This window comes from Rhinatrema bivittatum, chromosome 3, assembly GCF_901001135.1.
Source record: "Rhinatrema bivittatum chromosome 3, aRhiBiv1.1, whole genome shotgun sequence".
In the NCBI taxonomy this organism is placed as follows: domain Eukaryota; kingdom Metazoa; phylum Chordata; class Amphibia; order Gymnophiona; family Rhinatrematidae; genus Rhinatrema; species Rhinatrema bivittatum.
The window spans coordinates 324736869-324751812 of record NC_042617.1 but is presented as its reverse complement, the minus strand read 5'-3'; positions in this window follow the sequence as shown (position 1 = coordinate 324751812).

The window sequence follows — 14944 nt, the reverse complement described above, 5'->3', positions numbered from 1 at the left end:
CAAAATGGCGCCGATGGCTCTTTGCCCTTACCATGTGACAGGGTATCCGTGCCATTGGCCGGCCCCTGTCACATGGTAGGAGCACTGGATGGCCCACGCCATTTTTAAAGATGGCGCCGGCCATCCAGTGCTCCCTCCATTTTGCATAGGCTCGGCAGCACGCGCAAGCCCCAGAACGTGTGTAAGTCCCGGGGCTTGCAAAAAGGGGCGGTTGGGGGCGTGGCTAGGGGGTGTGGTGTTGGTTCGGGGACGTGTGGGCGGTCCGGGGGCATGGCCGAGTGCCCCGACACAGCGGCCTGTGTCAGGGCCTGCCGCGCCAGAAGACAGCCAGCACGCATAAGTTACTATTGTCCGGAGGCAGTAGTAACTTTTGGAATAAAGGTAGGGGAAGGGTTTAGATAGGGCCGGGAGGGTGGGTTAGGTAGGGGAAGGGAAGGTGCGGGGGGATGAAGGGAAGGTGTGGGGGGATGGAGGGAACGGGCAGCGTGCGCAGGGCTCGGTGCGCGCAAGTTGCACAAATGTGCACCCCCTTGCGCGCGCCGACCCCAGGCGCGCGCAAGGGGGTGCACATTTTGTTCACGCCTGGTGAGCGAACAAAAGTACGCGCGCGCGCTCTTTTTTAAAATGTACCCCACTGTTTCTTTGTTTCTGTACAAAGTATATATGACTTTGAAAATTTTGAGAAAACTTAATAAATAATAAATTGAAAAAAAAAATGGGTCCAAGGACTGATCTCTGCAGCACAACACTAATAATGACCCCTCCTTGAAGTGAGCTCTATTTACCTCTACCCTTTTGTAACCTCTCGCTCAACCAATTTCTAAACCAGTCAGCTTAGGCATATACCAAGAGCATTCAGTTTATTTATGTCATCTATCCAGAATCGTGTTCTAGGCCTTACAGAAATCAAGTAGACTGCATCCAGCGCCTTCCCTTAATCCAGCTCTCTGGTCGCCCAATCAAAGAAATTGATCAGACAAGATTTACCTCTGTAAAACCATGCTGCCTCAGATCTTGCAATCCACTGGATTCCAGAACCTGCACTATTTATTTATTTAAGATTTATATTCCACTTTTCACACTGCTTCAAAGTGGATTACATTCAGGTACTGTAGGTATTTCCCTATCCCCAGAAGGCTTACAATCTAAGGGGGTCATTTATCAAAGTGCTATATGGCGTTTTCGCATGCATTAATGCGTTTTCGCATGCGAAAAAAACCTTTAACGCATGCAAAAATGCCTTTATCGCATGCAAAAACACCATAACGCATAGTGCAATGCAAATTAGGAAAAGGGGAGGAGTTTGCAGTGGGATTTTTGGCTTTAACACGGATTTTAACTATACCTTTTTCATTTGTGTTAAGCTGTGCGATATGGCTTTATTGCACTTTGCGATGTTTTCGCAAATAGCATTTTAAGCTGCTGTGAGAGAGAGAGAGAGAACCTAGCTATAAGGCCCTCATACTAGGTAGGTATTTATACCTCTATATGAGGCCCACCTAGCTACTTGAGGTGAGGTTTAGGTATTAGTGTAGGGGTTAGGGGCCACTTTGACATTCAGAGTGTGATGTACGAACAGAACAGTGCTCTCTTGTAAAGATTTGATGACCTTGATGGACTCTCTTCCTGGGTAACATCAAGCTAGGTTGAGAGAACATTACACAAATCTCAACTTTGGGTGAGTTTTCTCACTCCGAAGTGCAAAAATGTTATTGCAGTTTGCGTTAATACCTATGTGAAGATAATGCACTTTGCGATAAGCAGCCTATTACCATAAAACATGCCCCTTTTCTATTACATGCGATATTTAGTGCATTTTGATAAATCCAGGCCTAAATTCCTATCTGATGCAATGGAGGGTAAAGTGACTTGTCCAAGGTCACAAGGAGCAACAGTGGGACTTGAACCCTGGTCTCCTGCTTTATAGCCCACTGCTCTAACCACTAGGCTACTAAAACCATCCTGTTTTAGTAGCAATTCCTTGAATTTACTCACTGCAAATGTCAGACTAACTGGTCTGTAGTTCCCAGTTCCTTACTTCCATTTTTATGAACAGGAACCACATCCGTCCTTTTCCAGTCTTCTGGAACTACTCCAGACTCTAAAGAAGCATTGAAAAGGTCACCAGTGGAGCTGCCAGGATATCTCTAAATTCTCTTAATACCCTCGGATGTATCCCATCCAGCCGCATCGCCTTATCTATTTCACGTTTAGTTAGCTCTTCACAAACACACTGTTCTGAAAATAGATTGAGGTTTACCTCACTTCCAATCCTTTTTTTTTTTTTGTAATTTATTGTGGCGCTGCTCCTGGCCCTTCCACAGTGAACATGGAACAGAAATATTTGTTCCTCCCCTTCACCTCTGAGTCTCACAAAGCCATTTTTACACTTATTCCTACCACTAACATATCTAAATATGTATTCTTCCCATTTTACCTTATTTGCTAAGTTTTTCTTCCATGTAAATGTTTCCATTCCTGACTGCTTTCTCAACTTCTCTTAGCTTTTCCAGATATTGTTGCCTGTCTTCCTTTTCCTGAAATCCCCTGTAGTTCATTAATGCTAACCCTTTTTTCCATTACTTTTTCAATTATTTCTTTAAAAACCCATGGTGGCCTCTTTCCTAACACAAAGTTTTGTTATCTTCCTAATATCTCCTTTTAGTTTTGCCCACTGTTGTTCTACATTCCCTAGATTTTCCCAACCAGCTAAAGATTCCTTAAGGCCCCCCCATTTTAACAGTTTTCTGAAGTCTAGGACCCTTGCCTTTGAATGAGCCTTCATCACTTGCACCCTATTACTGAACCACACCATTTAATGATCACTGGATTCCAGATGATCAACCAGTACAACATCAGAAATACGATCATGACCTCTTGTTCTAGAATTTTCTTTCCACTGGAAAAAAAAATTGCTTGCTTTTTGTGTCTTAATAACTTTGAAATATTTGAATGCCTTTACTCCCCACCCCTCCCCACTCTACTCTTCTAGGGTGCACATATTTCTCAGGAGTTAAATTACCAAGCCTAAAAAAGACACCCCCCCCCCCCCACGAAGTCAGAAACATACAATTGTTGGTATATGTAATTCACTTTTATTATGCAAGCTCTCTGAGAAAGGCAGTTGCAGGAGCACAATTGTCACCATTGCGCAGTGCTCAGTTTGTACAAAGTGTATCGCCGTTGCCTCAAGTTTCCCGGGATTCTCTTGCCGGCTTTCTCCCAGGTCTTAGGCAAATTCGGAGAAGCAGGAGGCGACAGCGACAGACAGCTGTACTTTCAGAGCGCCCTGAGCAAGAATGACAATTCTGCTACTGCACGTGCGTTCCCTGGAGAGCATGCACAGTGACAAAACAAACGGCAAACGTGCTCGGTGCCTGCCTCCCGGAGAAACACTATTTTGTTTAGCTTTATGCCTGTCCCGCTTGCCTTTTCAGTTATTTTATGCTCATAGGTTATGGGGGTTTTGTTACTAAAACATGGTTTGTGCACATTAAACATGAACCTTAAAACATCTGCTGCACAGACTGGACAGACCATTTTTCTCTTATCTGCTGTGATTTTATTATGTTATGATGTATGTGTGCTTTTATTTTTTAACCCCCACCCATTTTTGGCTTTTTACATTTTTTTTTAACTTCTGATACATTAGCATACCATTAGTTTTCTGCATCAGGAGAAAAGCTGTATTTTTAGGTTCGTGTATTCAGAAACGTGTGCTGAAATTCAGCACAGTATTTTATTTTTACACTCATTACACTGGGGCCCAAACAGAGTAACTGAAGCACAGAGAGATAAAGAGAGATTTGCCCAAGGTCACAGCAAATGACCATGGCAGGCCTTCAGCTCAGCTTCCCCAGCTCGCAGCTCATTACTCTGAAGCCACCAGACCACTCCGTCTCATACAGAAAGATTTATTCCTGCAGTGATCACTGCATTCCTCATACACTGTCCCTTACGAAGGGCCATGTGGACCCAGTCCTCCTCCTCCTCCAGCTGGGTGGGTAAACCATGCGTACAAGGCACCAGGGGCTGTGGGAAAGAGATGCAGTGTGCGTGGTTATCGGTCATTTAGGTGCCATTCCCAAACCCTCATCACCTAGACAGTAACGATGCCCAATGACCATCCTCCAGCGCCAGATGAAATTCTGTCGATTTAATCCCAACCTGTGGCAAGTGCCACATGTGCCGATCCTGCTCTCCCCCCTCGCTTGCCTCAGCATCATCTGAAGAAGGACCCCCCTCCCCATCATCTTGGGCTAATTCCCATCCTGGTCTGTTGAGACTTCTCGTAGCCCGCAGATATTTCAGTTTTCTCCAGACCCGATGCAAGGGCTAACAATGCCACTCTGTCAAGTGGATGCATTTTAACATTGATTTATTAGCAGGGCCGACCAACCTGATGGCTCAGTTAGCCGGCCGCAGCCTGGAAAACCTGATGTGTCACCCTGATGCCAGTCTCCATTCCTGACCCCGCGTTCGCACAGTCTAAACTTGTAAAAAAAAAAAAAAAACAACCCACGATCTACAGGTCTGCACGGACAGAAAAAGATAAACAGAATTAATGATATTGTGTGATTTGCCAGACAGCTGCGAGATTTCGGACTTTTTTAAGATTTGCACCACGGGCTCTTGCTACGTTTCTTGAAGTCACACTTGACTAGATCTCGACCAAAATGGAACTTCCTTATTTTTATTTTTAGTCAACTGCTCACATTTTTTGTTCTCTATATTTGGCTTCCCACTTTTGTTCTGTGCCTAGAATGAGCTATTTTTCTGTCTGTCCCCAACCCCCAACCAAATGAAGTCTGTCAGGCCCCATTACTTCCCCGCCACAGAAGCAATCTTAAAGATGCACTTCTCCCACTCAGGGAAACTGCTCCTTTTGGGTTTTCAATCGGACCCACGAGCCTTCTTTCTCAAATGTCCTGGAAGTTTTTCATATCTCCCTCCCCTCCTCCATCCAAACCCAGCCCAAGCACTGCAGCAATGGCCCTGGGCCCAACTGTGATTCCCGCCTAATGTGCACCTTAAATGTGGCCACTAGGCCCCACGAAGCAGCGAATGCCGAGACTCCCTCCCCAGTATTCTCAGCTGGCCCAGAGAGCAGACCAGCCAGTAATTCAACCCAGGCTGTGTGCAGCACTAGTCACGGAGCCAGTGTGCTCTTCGGCAGAATTCTCTACACTCCACTGAATTTACAAATTTGAAACTTACCCTCTCAATACTTCGCTTAGCGAAGCGAGGATGAGAAAGCAGCCATTTTCCTCAACAGCCCGCTTTGTAATGAACTTTTGGACCAATACACGATGAGTAGATATTGGCAGCCTGTGGATGTGCTGTTGGATTGGGCTACTTTTTTTTTTTTTAAGTGCAGGTATTACAGACAGAGAGGAACAAAATTAAGTGATTTTTCAACCAGATTGCTCAAGAAGAACAGCCTGAATGTCACTACGAATGATAAGACATCATCTCTTTAAGGAGAAGTTTATGCCATGGGCCAGAGGGATGCAAAGCCATATGTTTTTGAACCCTTTCTTGTAAATTAATGAAGATGAAGCACTGTAGAAGCATGTCACACAGGAGACAGTTCTGAGTGTCAGCATTTCCTGACAGGAAATAAACCAGGCTTTAACTCAGAGGGATTTTTGTTTTACCCAGATAGGAAAGGGGGAAAAATGGGTACCAAAAGCAGATTTAGGAGCTCCCCCCCACCCCCAGAGGCGTCAATCCTTGTGCTGGCAATGACCGTGAACAGCCCTTCTTCTTGCCTTCCCCTGGATCACCATTACAGCGGGAGACAGCAGCATACCATGGCCTTGTGATATCTCCGTCGCCCAACCCGCCACGTTACTGTGTGCACTCTTATCAGGACAGACTCAGCTAGTGGTACCTCGCCTGCATTGTAACACAATACAGCAAACTGGCAGGATATCACAGCAATGCTGCCATACTGCACACACCGGATATTGTTGGAGATTTTCCACAAACATTTTCCACAAAATCCAAAATGGCAAACCCTTTTGCCATTTTGGATTTCGAAAGGAATGTGATGTCTTTGTAGCTCGCCATCAGTGAGTCCCTTGTAGGCAATGTGAATTGTTCCTCACTGTCATTCTAGTGTTCGCTATTCAGCGGGGTATAGTGCTTCCCAAACCTGTCCTGGGAAACCATAGCCATCCAGGCATTCAAAATATCCATAAAGAGTAAGCATGAGACCAGGGGCAGACTGACCATTCGTGCAATAGGGCAGTGCCCTAAGTCCCACAGCACCCTCCCCTAGCCTCGGATGGGTGGGCAAGGACCCAATGACCCTTACTGCTCAGGGGCCCAGATCACTGTCAGTCCCCCCCCTGCATGAGACAATTTTTATATACTGGGTTTCCAATGCATGCAAATTTCTATCCTTCATAGCCACCGTGGATATCCTGAAAACCTGACCTGCTGTTGGGTGGAAGTCCTGGAGCTAGAATGGGCATATGAGCTCCAGTCACTAGCTGGCAGCTGAGGATATGCTGCAGGTGTTCTCTCTCTCTCTTTGTGCACGCATAGGAAGCATATCCAGGCCTGATCTCTCTCTTATCATGCACTCTGCCTCTTCCCTCACTCCCAGATGATTTGGTGGTGCAGATTCAATTTGCCCCTTCAAGCCCACATGAGAGCAGGAGGAGGAAGAAATAAAAAGCTCAAGGAAAAGTAAAGAGATGGGCAAACATGTTGCGATCTCAAGCACCTCGACATAGTACTGGCATGATTTAATATGCCAGAGTCTTTTCTCCCAACTGCTGTGGCATCAGCATTATGTATAATTCTGTGTTCACTAGTGCAGGATGGCCAACTCCAGTCCTCAAAAGCCACAAACCGGCCTGGTTTTCAGGATACCCATAATGAATATGCATGAGACACATTTACATACAATGGAAGCAGTGCATGCACATCTCTCATGCATATTCATTGTGGATGTCCTGAAACCCAGGAAAGTTTGTGGCCATCTCTCCTCCATTGCACCTTCACTTTGAAGTTCCAAGAAGCGGAATATAAAGAATCAGATAAATTGAGAAATTACTGCTTAATTTCCTTTTCTTTAGGGCAGACAGGTGAATCCAGAACCAGTGGGTTATGCACCTCTAACAGCAGATGGAGAGGGAGCAAAGCTGATATCACAGTATATATAACCCTGCAGTGACATCAGCCTGCCAGTATTCTCTGCAAAAGCTAACTGTGGACAAACTTAGCAAAAAACTTGATTATTAACAGATCACCATTCCAGTACTCAGTAAACAGGAAAACAAAGAGCTCAGAAAAGGAGATTAATAACACTAATCTAGGGACTGGATTAACAGTTACCAATAACCTCTGGAACACGTAGCCATTCAGGAGGACCATAGCACAATTATTCGGCAGCCAAGGACAGGAAGCTGGATTCATCTGTCTGTCCTAAAGAAAAGGAAATTATCAGGTAAGTAGTAATTGCTCATTTCTTAGCATTCAGACAGATGAATCCAGAACCAGTGGGTTATGCATCTCTACCAGCAGATGGAGACAGGGCAAACTGGCGTCACAGTATATACCGTATTCTCCGGCGTATAAGACGACTTTTTAACCCCTGAAAATCTTCTCAGAAGTCGGGGGTCGTCTTATACGCCGGGTATCGTCTTATAGGGCAGCGCTTCTCACCAGTGTGTCGCGTGCTCCCGGTCTCTCCCGCTGCTCTTCCTTCCCTGCTGCCGTTGCCACTGGGCTATCAGCACGTTCAAGCCCAGCGGAACGGCAGCGGTGCAAAAAAAAAAGCTGTGGCATCCGCGGCTGGGCCTTTTCTTCTTCCCCCCCCCGACCCGGAACAGGAAGTGATACGCGGTGCGCGGGAAGGAGAAAAGAGCCGTGCCGCATGAAAAAATAGCAGTGGCGACAGCAGCATCGGCCCCCGAGCAATCGAAGCAGCTGATAATAGGGAAAGGAGACAGCAGCGTGAGCCTCCCGCAGCCGATGGGATTCTTCTTTCTTGGCCTGCGGGGGCTGGAGGAGGAGGCTGCAGCAGCTACCATTTATGCTCGGGGGGGGGGGGGCAGGGGAGGGGAGAGGAAGTGAGTGAGAGAGAGAGAAGCAGCCAGCTAGCCTGTGTGTAAGTGAGAGAATGCATTTGATTGAGAGCATGTGTGTGATTGAGAGAAACTGGTCAGAGAGCTGATGTGTGTGTATATGTGAGAGACAATGAAAGTGACTGCTCAGAGAGATGACTAATGTGTATGTGAGTGTGAGAGTGTGAGAGAGAGCATGTGTGTGATTGAGAGAAACTGGTCAGAGAGCTCATGTGTGTGTATATGTGAGAGGCAATGAAAGTGACTGCTCAGAGAGATGACTAATGTGTATGTGAGTGTGAGAGAGAGAAAAAGCATGGAAGTGAGAAATCTGGGTATGTGAGAAAGCATGGGAGTAAGAAGCCTGATTATGTGAGAGAGAGCATGGGAGTGGGAGGGCTGTGTGTGTGTGCGTGCATGAGAGAGAGACTGGTTGATAAGGTGACGGTGTGTGTGAGAGAAAGAGACTGGTGTGTGTGAATGTGAGAGAAAGATGTGATTCAGGAAATGAGAAGCCTGTGCACGTGGAGAGCGAACATGGAAATGAGAGAGAGACTGGTGTGTGTGTGTGTGAGACAGAGAAAGTGATTATGAGAGTGAGAAGCCCATATATGTACGGTAAGCAGAACACGGGAGTGGGAAGCCTGTGTGTGTGTATGGCATGAGAGAAACTGTTCAGGAAGGTGTCTGGTGTGTGTGTCAAAGACTGTTTGGGAAATGATTGGTGTGTGAGAGACAGAAACTGGTCATGGGGACATGACTGGTATGGTGTGTGTGTGAGTGAGACATGGGCCCTAAGGAAGAGGAAGAGGAATAGGAGAGCTACTGGAGGGGGTAAGTAAAGGTGGCTTTTTAAGTTTATTTTTCTTGATTGACTGCCATTTTATTTAATATTATGTGATGTGTCTGCTTTTTTGAAATATTTTATTGGTGTTTGGAGAATGTTTAATAGTTTTTATGAGTTTTTAATTGTTGGATGTTATTCTGTTCATAGCTGTTTTGAAACATTTATTCTGCTTATTAGTATAGTTTTACAATTATTTCTGTGTGGGGATCTCTAGCTGCTTGCTAGTTCTGTTTTCCTAATAAGAGGTGTATTGGTTTTAGGGCCTGATATACGGTATTTGTAGTGTTGCCCTTTCATAGATAGGGTTGCTCCTGTTTGAGTGTAAAATTATTTTTTTTCTTAAAAATGTGTATAAAAAGGGGGGGGGGGTCGTCTTATACACCGGAAAATACTCCTGCAGTGACATCAGCCTGCCAGTATTCTCTTCAAAAGCAACTGTGGACGGACTAGAAAAAAACTTGATTAAAAACAGACAACCTATACTGTACTCAAACAACAAGAAACACTGAGCTCAGACACAGAATGTATTAACACTAGTCTAGGGACTGGATTAAAATTTACCAGTAACCCCTGGAAACTCTTAATCCTGCAGGAAGACTATAGTGCAATCATTCGGCAGCCAAGGGCAGGAAGCTGGATTCATCTGTGTGTCCTAAAGAAAAGGAGATTATCAGGTAAGTAGTAATTTCTCATTTCTTAGCATCCAGTCTGATAAATCCAGAACCAGTGGGATGTCCCCAAGCTACTCCTGAAAAGGGCGGGAGGCTGCCCATGGTCCAGTCAAAACCGCACGTGCAAAGGCTGTGCCCTCCCGGGCCTGCATATCCAGACGATAATACCAGGAAAAGATCGCAGCTCAGCAAATGTTGACAGGAAACTAACCTCTGCCCATGACACTACCTGAGCCCTAGTGGAATAAGCCCTTACCTGAATGGGCAATGGCTTTTCAACTGCCACATATGTGGCCGTGACCACCTCCTTAATCCAGTGATCTATTGTAGCCCACGAAACTGGTTCACCCTGTTTTCCCCCACCATGAAGGACAAACAGGAGATCCGACTTTTGGAAAGGTTTAGAAACCTCCAGATGTCTCACGACATATCTCTTGACATCCAAGGGATGCAACAGGCGGTATTCCTCCGCATCTCTTTCCTTATCCAAGGATGGTAAGGAAATGGACTGATTCAAGTGAAAATCTAAGACCACATTAGACAAGAAGGAAGGAACAGTACGCAACTGTATCGCCCCTGAAGTCACCCGAAGGAACGGCTCCTGGAAAGACAAGGATTGTAGCTTGGAAATTCTTCGTACAGAACAAATTAACTGCAAGGAAAGGCTACGCAGTGGTCGAAACATAGGGCCCGCCAAAAAATACAACACCGGGTTAAGACTCCACAAAGGAACCGGTACCATAAAGGAGGATGAAGATGTTTCATTCCCCTCAAGAAACGGGCCACATCAGGATGAGCCAATAAGGATTCACCTTTCACCTGGCCCCTGAAATAGGAAAGAGCCGCTACTTGTACCTTCAAGGAATTAAGAGCCAACCCTTTACTGCAAAAATTCCAAAATGAGCAGGATCCTAACCGAATGAGGAATCACTCCTCAATCTGCACACCAAGCCTCAAACATTCGTCAAACCCGCACATAGGTTAAGGAAGTGGAGAACTTTCGTGCTCTTAGAAAGGTGGCAATCACCGCAGTAGAATATCCATGTTTCAACAAGCGAGCCCTCTCAAGGTCCATACCATAAGACAAAACCGAGCTGGATCTTCATGAAGGACACGCCCCTACTGCAACAGGTTCCTGCGTGACGGAAGTCGAAGGGGCATTTTCACCAGGAGTCTTTGCAGATCTGCATACCATGGCCTCCTGGGCCAATCTGGTGCCACCAGAAACGCCATCCGTCTGTGGCCTTCGATTCTTCAAACCATTCTTCCCAATAAGGGCCATGGGGGAAAGGCATACAGCAGCTTGTCTTCTGGCCAGTCTTGCACGAGAGCATCGATCCCCAAGGATTTCAGATCTCTCCTGCTGTTACGATTCATGGACCCAAATGATAGTATAACAGCCTTACCTGAGTTAGGTCTGCACCAAGGTGGCCAAGACACAGAATCCGATACGTAGTCTGGGTTAGTGTTATACCTGTCGGTTGCAGACGGCTGTGACCTCTCATGCTCATCTCTTTTTTCCCCCGCTCCATCAAGTCTGGGAAGAATGGCAGTCTCTTCCAGTCCACACTGACTTCTGTGGCATTCTCAGAACAGCGTGGGCGCTGCCAACCGCCATCTTGTACCCGGAGTTATCTAGACGCGCGCGCAAGGGCCTGATTTGAACACGTCATGGCGGGAACCTCGGGGGTGTCCCCACCCGATGACATCAAGCCGCCAGTGTATTTAATTTCATCTGCCCTTGCCTTTCTCGAGTTAGCAAGGAGTTCCGTCTTGCTGTATTCTCCACTTCAAGGACTTCCTGTTCCTGACTTGGTCTTGGCACACGGACGCTCTGAGTACCTGCTCCTCGGGGGCTCCCCTGCATTCCCGGCTATCCGCTCCTTGGAGGGCCTTCCTGCCTGACTACTACTGGACCTGCTTTCTCTGGTCTCTATCTTGCTCATAAGGAACACCTACAATGAGTACCTCTACTGACTTCTACTATACAGACTGCATTGAGGGTTCCACGTGGCATACCCCGATCCTCGGGCCACTGCCGCCTTCCTTCTGTGGGAGTCAATCTACTTCCTGCTCTACAGAATACCTACATACCATCTACAGGAGCCACTTCCGGGTTCCTGCATCGCTTCCAGTTCTTCCACGTCAACTGTACAGACATCCTCGGCATATCCCGCTCCACGGGCCACTACTGAATCTTCTCAGCTGTCTCATTCTGGGTAATTCCCATTGCTCATGACTGTACAAACATTTTCCATCTTCTGTGGAGATTAATCCTTCCTTCCTATTTAATAAAGTCTTCATTCCTAGCTGTGTCCACATCACTGAGACTGTGCCTGCTGACGGTGAGGCTCACAGGGCGCCTCCCTGTGGGCGGAGACATCGCTCATCTCAGCCCAGGGGTTCACATCCTTCCTTAAACATAACAGTCAGATACAGGTGGCAGGGAAACAGAATCCAATACTCAATCCGGGTTGGAGGCAGGCAGTAGGCAAACAGTCTGGGTCAGTGGCGGGCGGCAGACAAGCAAATCCAAAGGGCAGTCCAGATCAGAAGCAGGCAGCAGACAAACAAACCACAGGGTAGTCCAGATCAGAGACAGGCTGGAGGCCATCTGGAGAGAGCGTACCCCAGACGGGGAGATTGGTCAGAGGACTGCGGGCTGGAGGAGTGTGATTCTAAGGCTTACCAGTTGTTTCCTATACGAATTCCGGTAAGTCCCGCCCCCTGATGACATCAGCATCCGGGCCTTGAAGACCCGATAAAACCATCGAGGCTGCAGTGCGCAGCCGCGGGCACGAAGCCGAAGCCACACGCATAAGGGGCACGCCCCTTATAGAGATTTTTTCCTTTCCTCTTAAATACCCGAGTTTATGGATAAGAAGAGGAAAAAAAGGTTCTTAACTTTCATCACCAGGTTTGGGGGCAGTGAGAGGTCCAATGGATCAACACGTGGAGCAACAGGTAAGCCAGTCAATGAGGAATTCTATACCTGATATTTCTTTTGCTTCAGGCTCCCCAGAGTCCTAACCAGCCACCAGTACCCCATGCTGTTATGGATAATCCTCTTTCATTGACTACTAATTCTCAGCATAATTTGACAAATTCGGAAAAGTTGCAGGTTACCTCAAGGGAACCGGGCTCCTCGGAACCAGGTTCTCCTTTACAGACTGGAGGTCTGGGCTCTTTAAACCTAGACCCCCAGAAAGTAACATTAGCTGATGTGTGGTCTTTATTAGTTAATATGGAGAAATCATTATCCCTTTCAACAGCTCAATTCGGAAAATTTTCAAATGAAATTAAGAATACTGTAGAAGAACATGGGTTACATATAAATAATTTAGAGATATCCTCAGGTACTGTTACATCTCAAGTAGCCTCATTACAGTTGAATAATTCTGCGTTTATGAAAGATAGTTTGTTACAGAAACAAATGGAAAATTTGGAGAATGAGATCCGTATGAGGAACCTTCACTTTCTAAATTTTCCTGTTTCAAGATTATTATCCGCTACTGAACTATTTAGAAAATAGTTAAGTGAAGTATTATATATTACTTCTGTAAGAGAAATGGTTATTTCTAAATTATATTATATTCCTGCTTTTAAGCTGAGGGCAGCAGATCAGGAAGAGGATATGGATATATTACAGGGAGATAGCCCTAATTTGATCTCTTTTTGAGACATCTATAGATGATATTCCTACTAGGGCTACACTGTTGGTATCCTTTTGTAGCGAGCAGGATAAAAATGTGGTTTTTCAGAAATTCTTTAGAAATAAAGATATTGCTTTTTGTGGCCAAAAAATTCAGGTATTTTCAGATGTTTCTAGAAGTACTCAGATGAGGAGAAAACAGTTCCTTCTGTTAAAACCTACAGTTTTGTCTCTTGGGGCAGATTTCGTCTTAAAATTTCCCTGCAAATGTTTGGTAATTTATCAGAAAAATAGATTTATATTTCAAGATCCTGCTCACTTACAGACATTTCTTGTAGATAAACAAAAATCTTAAGTGATTGTAATGGGTGGGGTGTAATGGTAAAATAGTTAATAGTCTCTCTATGCTGTAATTAATACAATTAATTCTCTTGATTTGTATTGCGCTATAGCCTTCCAGAATGGGGACTTGTCTATTGGAACTTTATATTTGTATGTATTAAATTAATGAATTTCAGATTCCAATATGTATGCCTGAATTTTACCAAACGGTATTGTTAAAATTCAATAAAATATATTAAAAAAAAGATCAGAGGCAGGCAGCAGACAAACAATCCAATGGGCAGTCCAGGTCAGAGGCAGGCCGGCAAACAAATCCAATAGGCAGTTCAGGTCAGAGGCAGGCAGCAGACAGGAAAATCCAAAAAAACAGTCCAGGTCTTGAGGAAATGCAGAATCACCAACAAAAAGCACCAGTACAGGCAAGCCTGTAGCCGAAGCATTGCTGGTGCTGAAACGCTGGGCTAAGTACTATAATTTTCCCGCGCTGGCGCAGGGCCCCTCGGGAAGACATCAACGTGAGGGGAGGAGCATTGCCCGGCTGATTGTGGCGCGCGGCCATGATGCCGACAGGGAATGATTGCGTCATGTCGGGACTGCCAGGTACTGGTCCGCGCCACAACACCTGTGACTGAAGAATCGAGGAAGCTTTGCATTGCAAGAAGTCACTAGCAGGTCTAGAAATGGAAGGCCCCAGTGATCCACTATCAGCTGGAACGCCTCATCCGACAATACCCATTCTCTTGGGTCCAGACTCTCCCTGCTGAGAAAGTCTGCTCTTAAATTGTCTTTTCCTGCAATGTGAGAGGCTGAGATCTCTTGAAGATGCACTTCCGCCCATTCCATAAGTTGGTCTATCTCTTGCGATACTTGCTGGCTCTTGGTACCTCCCTGCCGATTGATGTAAGCCACCGTTGTTGCATTGTCTGACATTATTCAGACCGTTTGACCCTGCAGCTGAACTGCAAGCACGCCAATGAACCACCAAGGCTTCCAGCCAATTGATGTTCCAAAGAAACTCCTCTGTATTCCAGCACCCTTGCGCCGTTAGTTCCAGACAGTGAGCGCCCCAACTCTGGAGGCTCATATCTGTCATTAATACCAACCAGTCCGGTGACATCAGGGAGACTCCCTTTTTCAAATAAACCACTTGCAACCACCACTGGAGGTGAGAGCAGACTTCCATCGGCAGGTGGAGCCCAATCGAATAGTCCAGAGACTACGAGTTCCATTGAGACAGCAGGGAACGCTGAAATGGATGCATATGCGCCTTCGCCCACGGTACTACTTCCAGGTTTGCCGCCATCAATCCGAGCACCTGCAGATATGATCACACTGTCGGGCGTATAATGTCCAC